This window comes from Tachypleus tridentatus, chromosome 13 (genome assembly GCF_004210375.1).
Source record: "Tachypleus tridentatus isolate NWPU-2018 chromosome 13, ASM421037v1, whole genome shotgun sequence".
Lineage (NCBI taxonomy): Eukaryota > Metazoa > Arthropoda > Merostomata > Xiphosura > Limulidae > Tachypleus > Tachypleus tridentatus.
Window position 1 is genome coordinate 222,427,445 of NC_134837.1, and position 7,591 is coordinate 222,435,035.

General features: G+C 32.3%; 1 long non-coding RNA gene across 8 annotated transcripts in view; it reads right to left on the reverse strand.

The window, feature by feature from the left end:
• LOC143237043 (uncharacterized) overlaps nt 1-6,727 on the reverse strand; it is a 35,262-nt gene extending 28,535 nt beyond the window's left edge. Inside the window, exons 1-4 of one of the 8 annotated variants that reach the window (XR_013019843.1) lie at nt 6,594-6,678; nt 5,158-5,200; nt 2,486-2,562; nt 1,947-2,025 (exon numbers count right to left, since the gene is read on the reverse strand). This is a non-coding gene — a long non-coding RNA (uncharacterized LOC143237043). The other 7 variants (XR_013019845.1, XR_013019846.1, XR_013019842.1 and 4 more) reach the window with 7 other exon arrangements.
• Between the last annotated feature and the right edge of the window lie 864 nt (nt 6,728-7,591).

Below are 7,591 nucleotides of genomic sequence, written 5' to 3' on the forward strand. Positions count from 1 at the left end.
CAGAACCTTCTCTGGGAGGTCCCCTCATCACGTACAGGAATCCACACTGAGGGGTCCAATGGATAAGAAATTGGGAATGAGGAAAGATTTCTCCAACTAACCTGACCTGCCTATAAAAGGAGTAAAAACAAGTGTCAGGAGGATTCCAGTTCAGAATGCACCAACAAAACCAGTTATCCATGTGACGGTGGAAGCACAACCTTTGAGTTTGCATGAGTCTGGCAAAAGCCTTGAATGTCCTATAAAAGACAATGTGCTGCAAGAAGCCCAAAAGGTAGAGAACAAAATTGATAAACCATTCCATGATGAACAAACTGAAGGGAGCACCTCGATTCTCATAATATAGAAGTATGGAAAAAGAATTTGAGATATTGACCTTGTCCATCCATAAACTCACAGAGAAACACCCTAGGCTGTGAAACAACTCCACAGTAAAATGAAGTAGCATTAAAAAGTAATTGAGTGATAAATCAATCACAGGCAATCAGTCTCCAGTTTTCTTGAGGATAACAAACAGCTTGGAATAAAACCCTGGAGAAGGGTGAACTGCAGGTTCAATGGCATATTGAGAGAAAGCAGACACTGCACTGCCTGGACAAACACTGACAAATGGTAGTTTCCTGAGGTAAAGAAAAGGAATTGAGTATCAGAGACAACAGAAGAGGGGAGGAGGAAGTTGATAACAAGTCCTTTGGATAAAACTTGAAAAACTCACAGATCTTTGGCAAAGTTTTACCACAGATGAACAAACTGAGATAAATGAATAAATGAGCCCCCACAGAGTAGTCACTGATACTGTTAGCAACATCATGTTCTGCATTAAATTATATTATGAGAGGAAACTCCTCTACTGGAAGGAACAGGTAATGAATTGGAAGAATTAAAATGTGGAATAGACACGGGAGGGATGAAGTTGTGTGTGTGAGACAAAAGATCTTCCAGCAAATTTGGAATTCTGACTAGAATGTGTGAAACAAAAATCAACTATTTCCTTGTTGGTTGATCAATTGGTCAATGTAGAAAATGATCCGGGCATAAGTCCCTAAGATAAGGAGATGAGAAATGAACATAGGACAAAACTGTATTTCTCCCCCAAAAGTTCTCAAAAACATAGGAAACTTGTAAAGAAAGAACTAAAGTTGACAAATGTGCTAACAAGGAAAAAAAACAAAACTTAGATAGTAGATGTATGATGGATAAATACTGTAATATAAACACAAGAATAATATGAAGGCGAGAAAACTGGACTTGAGACATAAGAACAAGACAATCAGGGTCCACTCCCCAAAAGGCAAAATAGATTCCAGTTGCTGAGAATAAAGGAACAGAAAATCTGCCTGGTGACAAACTTAAGCAAACTGTTTTGAAGCCCACAGATTGTGATGCGTGCCAGTATCCTCACATAACTGAGATAGAAATTACATAGCATGAACCCCAATATCAAAATATGGAAACAAAAAATACTGAAATGAAGTATAAAAGTAACAAGGAAGGTAGAGAATCACAGGAAACTGGGGAGACGGATAAAACAGATCCTACTGTTCTGGAAAATCATGTCCAAAAACGCTGTATTAATGGAACTCACAATGGCAAATTCAACTGGAGAAAAAGGCTGACCATGAAAAAAAAAAAATTGGTTAAGCTAAGTTCAAATTAACAAACTGACATCAATTTTCCCAAATTATATTATTGTATGTCTTGATCTATTTTACTATCACTTCCATCTGATCTTACTATCTAAAGAAGTTATAGCAAATTAATTTAAAAAAAAAGTGTTAGCATTTTACAAAACAACATGGACAAGCATATTAAAAATAAACAGTAATGTCAGAGACAAAAAAAGCACTGAGTTTTTCTGTCTATTTATTTTTACTATATCCTAAGTAGTTCAAATGTAAGTTCTGTTATAGATTTCTTATTAGTAAGTAGCATTCCCTAAAACTTACTTTTATCCGTTAATTTTTTTCTTAACATTAGGGTTTCCCCTTGGACAAGTGGATTCACCTCACAACTAGTAAATAAAATCTATACAAAATTCAATACATTTTAAAATATTTGCTTTTAAGCTCTCACTCATTTTCAACAAGTTTGAATTAAAAAACTTAATTGGTAGATGTGAGATTATTCTTTTTAATGAAAGGTGCAGCCCAATTCCAAGAAAAGAATTAAACAATTTAATGAAGTATTTTAAGTTATTCTCACTGCTCAAATGTTACTGTGTTGTTATCTGAATTCAAATGATTATCTAACATAAAGCTGATTAATACAGAAGTTATCATCAAAATTGCTTTTAATCAACAGGTGGAACTAAAAGGTGTTAAAACTGCATCAAAACTATTTGAAATTTATTTAAACTAGTGAAAAAATAATACAAACATGTTTCTACACATATTAGTGATATCCAACCTCTTTTTTTATTCATTATTAATATCAATTGTTCATAGTGTACTTTGAAACAATATGCTAACAGAATCTTTTAAAATACCTCATGAAGCATTTCTTGAATTTCAATACTTTTGTCCAGCTTCTCCATTGTGACTTTCAAATCAGCAATTACAGTTTCTGAAATATTTTTTATAATGCTGATGAAATGTTACATTTACACACACAACTATATGTACAATTGAGAGAAATTAGAAAAAGCCATATTACAGTCTGAAATTGGGCAAGTCATGCATCAGTGCAGCTAAGAAAACCATAAAGAGGCATGTCCACTGAAAAGAACCAAGAGTATTATTAAGTGGGTCCATACAGATGGCATTAATTTAAAATCACTGAAGACTGGCAGTTGAATATGGAGGAAAAGGTTAAACTGGACAACATTTCAAGCATAGAATGGATACACAAGCAAGTACTGAAACTGATCCTAGCACAGGCCTCAACAAATATTTTCAAATCTAAGAACTATCTCAAACACTTAGGAATCAGGTATAACTAACATAACTACTATTTGTATCAGGAAATGGGAGGTATGTAGATTTATTTACTTTCACAGCAATGAGAGTGAATGCTAATAATCACATAATATCACCACTTGATAGTGTTGCCTGAACTAACTGATTTTGGTCCCATACGAGCCTAAACATGTACAATGACTGGTTAAATTGAAAGAGAGAAGAAAAACAAAATGGTGCAAAATTAGTAGTGTTGTGCACTACTAATTGTCAGACTGACAATCATAACAGGATCATACCCTTAGTAATTTCTAAACCTAAACACAAAATTAAAGATAGGTTTTCCTCAAAAATCCTTTTTGAGACTGAAGATTTATCTGATTACTACTACTTTACAGGTTAGGTCACAATGGCAAACCATTCAAACTCAATGGTGTAATTGGTAGGAACTAGATTCTACTAATTTTATTTTTAGAAATTGTTGAGAATATAACAATGAAGTTGGCTTGACCAAAATGTTAATCCCACATTTTTTTTATACCTTAGAGCAATTTTCACTTTTCTATTTTCAGGTTTGTTCTTCAAATAATTTTCTCTAGTACTTTTAGAAACATCAAAATAATTACAAGAACCAAAACCAGATACTGACAATCAAGAGGCAAGCAAGTAGCTCCTAATAAGAAGTCTGTACATTGCTAAAGAATTGTACTGAATTAAAAGGATGAAACAAATCATTCCTGAGCAACCAAAGTTACTGCTGTATAAGAGCAACTGAGTACAGTACAGATGAGGAATACAGGGCATAAAGATCCAATTTGTAATATCACCATATTAAAATAAAGTATTAAAGGAAAAGTACTGATATAAACAAGTTGTTCAAAAAATAGGTGAAAGCTTAGCTGAAGTATGTAGAACAGTAGCAACATTCTAAAATATATATACACAAGAACAATATGCTCCACTTATTAAAGAAACAAACTGATAAGATGTGCAAATTTACAATTTCACATCATGCCTAGTTACACTGAAGGGTTAAAATAATCTCATGTAATTCAGTAACATCTGAACAGTAAAGTATATATTTTTATAACTTTTCTCTGGCTATAACACAAACTTTTAAAACTCTGAAGTTTGGCTTTCAAGTTGCATCTGCAAATCACATATCAGACGAGAGTAAATTTTTGTTTCTTAAATAATTTCTTATAAAATTAGAACTTTAATAATACAAAAATTTGATTACCTATTTTCTGATGCCCAGTTTATTCAAATACATTGATAATAAAGTTATTTACGTAAATTTTGAATGTAATTCTGTAAAATGTTTTAATGTGCACTTTGACCTATCCAAGATAAATGGGTTAATCATCTGTCTGTTATTTTCCTGTAAGTTATTGTCATTGAAGAAAGCTAGTTTTATTGCAATGGTGAACAGCTGTGTGAAAACTGTATGCTGTTTAGTTCATTATGGTATAATGTTTAAAGCAAAGTATTTGTGCTTGCCTTGCATACAGGGCATTCTGCAGTGCCTAATCAGTACCCAGTGGATCAAATCTCATCCATTCTGACAAGTTCTCCTGTGTATGGGACCCAAGAGTTAAGGTTAACTAGAACCCTGTGCATTTATACCAAACCAGTTATTGATAACCCATTTTCGAAAAAAAATTAAAAGCCAGCAATATATACATCTCAACATGAAAAATACTAAATTCATAGATTTTTTCTTTGTAAAACCATACTTGTTAAACAAGCAGCAAACTGACAAAATATTAGTTCAAGAAAATGCTGATATACAGTTGTTGACATTATGCATTCTTTTTTACTTTCTCTCATACATTTCATGGCCAACCTTTTTTCCTTCTGATTTACCATGGTGTTGATTGGGTGTCCAAATTAGTTATACTCAAAATTGGTTTAATAATTTTAGAAATATATTAGACCAAATGAGCACTGCTTCAATGGCTTAAGTAATTTATTCATCATTATTCCAAGTTTCATTTCTTCAGTCAAGCTACTAAAAATTGGTCCCATCTATATTAAATACATGATCCAACTTGTGATGCCCTATATGCACTTGTCATATACCAAATATTTGTTAAAATTACCAACTGATAAGTTATTCTGAAATATCTCAAAAACATCCCCCAATACAGCTAGAAATATCCAAAAATTTTATCACCATCAGAAAACTTTATTAATTTACTAATTTCAACCTTTATAAGCATTATTAACATAAATCAATGAAAGCAAAGGTCCAAGCACTAACCTCTGAGGCACTCCATTTCCAACATCAGTCCAGCTTGACTGGACTACATAAATAACCTTTTATTTCCTCTTATCCAAACACTTTACAATCCAATTAAATAGTACGAGTTTCTTAGATAATCTTTAGTGTTGCAACTTATCAACAGCTTTTGAAAATTTATGTAAAGTAAATCCACACCCAAGTAAAACCAATGTCCCTGATAAAATATAAAAGCTTAGTAATGTGATTTACCTCTGGTGAATAGAATATGACTTTCATTCATATTTCTCCAAATGAGTTCATAAAAGTTTCTTTTAATCACACTCCAGAAGTTCCCAGTTACACAAGACTACACTAGATCTGAGCAATTAACTTGATTACACATGAGCACTGATTAAATCAATTACTGGCACATAAAATGATCATTTAATCAAAATTATGATTAAATTGTCATGAAAATAGTAAATTAATTTGTGTTTTTAACTATTACAATTATCCAAGTAACTGAAATACTGCCATTATAAATTTTCACTATTATTTTAGGCTAATTCAATGGCTTGTGAAAATAATTGATCATATTTAGTATTTCTGATTATTACTATTTTCAATTATTTCAACTTTTCAAAACTTGTGAGAAAAATCAGTCAGTTCAACTAACTAATTAATTAGCCCAGTAATCAATTAATTATCAAATTCCATCATTAACTAAATAGGTAAAAGAATTTTGTAAAACCCTTTTAAAAATAAGAGTAACAGCATTTTTCCAATACTAAGGTATCTGTCCACTGTTTGTTGAACTCAGAAAGAGGTTCATATACCTGAACTTTGATATCTTTCAAAATGCTGGGGGAAAAAAATCCCCGATGTGGCCATGGTAGTTTTATTTTCTTATTCATTCAGTCTTTCTGTTTATAACCAAATGGTTAATATTTACATGATCAGGGAAACTCTGATATTTTTCATACTGGAACCAGTAATATTACTATTAATATTAACATCTCTTGTAAAAACAAAACAAAAATTTGACCATTTAACAGTAATAAACAAACTATAATTATCAGGAAAAGTTGTTTTAGCTTTGAATTCAATGGTTACAGTTAAAATACAGTAAAATGGTTAAAATAGAAAATAATGTAACTCTAATCGTCGTTAATACAAAAACTACTTGGGCTATAACTAGCGTAAGAAATGTAAATCTTACTGCATCATCAATGGTCTCAGCAATACTACATTCAAAATACAACAAACTTTCAGTTTGTATGAATCTTTAACTGTGCAGTGTATTAATCGCCAATCGAACATGCAATAATTAGTTAAATGTTCTTTTTCAAATGAATTATTTCTCTAAACTCAGATTCCTAATTCTACTTCTAAATTCTATGTAGTTAAGGAATATTAAATCCAGTGAAATTATTCTACAGTGTTTTATTAAACTAATATAATATTCAAATACTAACCTGTAACATCGTTTATCTCACACATTCGACGACAAATATCTCGCATTACACTCAAATCTTTTGCCATGATAAGTTTTATTCATAGCGACATCTACCATTCATCATACACTCAATAAAAATTCACAAAAATAAAGGGCGTGTTTGTGTATGCGTTTGTATAGGAAAGCCACATTGGGATATCAGCTATATTCACCAAGGGGAATCGAACACTTGATTTTAGAGTTGTAAATCCGAAGACTTACCGCTGTTTCAGCAGGAGACATACGAAAGCGACAGCAAGTCTTTGATAATATTTTAGATTATTCCGTTTGTTCAACGTTTCGATTTTACATTTTCTTCAGGAACATGTATTTTCTGTTATGAATTCAATCACTCAAATCAAGATTGTCGTATTATAAAAATAAACAACTTATACTTTTCTGCAAACAAATAAAGCTCATTTTGCAAACCTGTAAATAGATAAAATAATTTCAATTTAAGACGTATGTACAAATACTGCTTTCCTCCACTGAATGCTGCCAAACAATGTAAACATAGTCACTAAATCGAATATAAAGTCCAGTTTTATAAGTACTTCTGAAATAGCTTGAGATTCCAATTAATACATAAAAAGTATAGCAAACGTGAGTGTTATACACCCTTAATTTGCTTAAAGAATTGTTTGCGGAAACGAAAGTGACTGTTTGTTTGTTTTTTGAATTTCGCGCAAAGCTGCTTAAGGGCTATCTGCGCTAGCCGTCCCTAATTTAGCAGTGTAAGACTAGAGGGAAGGAAGCTAGTCATCACCACCCACTGCCAACTCTTGGGCTACTCTTTTACCAACGAATAGTGGGATTGACCGTAACATTATAACGCCCTCACGCCTGAAAGGGCAAGCATGTCTGGTGCGACCGGGATTCGAACCCGCGACCCTCGGATTACAAGTCGAACGCCTTAACACGCTTGGCCGAAAGTGACTGTTACTGAAGATGTTTCATTTGTTCATTGTTTGGTCATAT